Source organism: Limulus polyphemus, unplaced genomic scaffold (genome assembly GCF_000517525.1).
Source record: "Limulus polyphemus unplaced genomic scaffold, Limulus_polyphemus-2.1.2 Scaffold241, whole genome shotgun sequence".
Lineage (NCBI taxonomy): Eukaryota > Metazoa > Arthropoda > Merostomata > Xiphosura > Limulidae > Limulus > Limulus polyphemus.
The window spans coordinates 696,238-697,383 of record NW_013665851.1 but is presented as its reverse complement, the minus strand read 5'-3'; positions in this window follow the sequence as shown (position 1 = coordinate 697,383).

The following is a 1,146-nucleotide window of genomic DNA, read 5'->3' as shown; positions in this document are numbered from 1 at the left end:
TATGAAGTTTCTTGTGAAAGTGGGTTTTCTCGGAGATCTCCCGTTTCCCCCACATCAAATTCCTCGGTATTTTTCGATGTTCATAGGGCTTTTACTGAAGTATGCTTTGTCGAATGCTGTCGTCTTGCTTCTTCTCATCATCATCGCCATCAGCCTTGGTCGTCTCTCTGCTTCCTGGACTCTCAGCCATCTGCCAAATCTCCACATCAACCAATTAGGAGATATGAACTAACTCCGAAATTTATTTTAACTCCACGATCTTAACAGCATTTTCATTCTCGCGGGCGGGACGAAAGGGAATATCAATATCCCTGAACACCCCAGTTTAGGAATGTTCACCTTTTCTTTAAAAGCTAAATACCTGCCACGGTTTTTAGTGTGTTGTTGTTGTTGCTTTTTCGATACTTGCGGCAGGCACCGCACAGACAGCCCATTGTGTGGCCTTATGATTAATAACAAACAAACAAAAAACACTACTCACAATTCCAGCAGTTAAAGCAATGACTAGCTGGTTAAAGCAAACTTCAAGTAGTTACGTAGATCATACTACTATCCTCTAATCAAGTAGTAGGATTTGACTGTCACTTCTATAGCACACCGCGACCTCAAAATGTAAAGCGCGTTTGGCGGCAATGATACGCGAACTAAATTCACAGTTTCGACAAACTAACACTAGAACAGTCCAGGTTCCGTTTGGAAAAGAAATATATTCATACTAATAGTATAGAAAAGTATATATATATATATCCTGTATGGTGTTTTTTATTATGTGATCCGTACTTACCAGCATTTTTCAGTTGCTAATAAATTTTAATTTGTTGCATAATAGTTTACATACATTTTAATTATTCGGACTGATTTTTGTATGGGCTTATTTTCCCATTTTTTGTTGTTTTTATTTTGAAATAAGGTTTCGGGCTCCGTCTCGAGTTATTTCCAAATTAAAATAACTGAGGGTGAAGTCCATAGAAAACACAGTCCACATGTTAACACATGACCTGAATCCACCTTCAAAAAGGATTTCAACTGTGCATTTACTGATCCTCGTTAAAAGTAGAAGCAAAAACATTTGAAGCACTCAAACTCAGAAGTACCGTCTCCTATCTACATAATTGAATAAGTTGGTTTGGTTTGTTTTAAATTTCG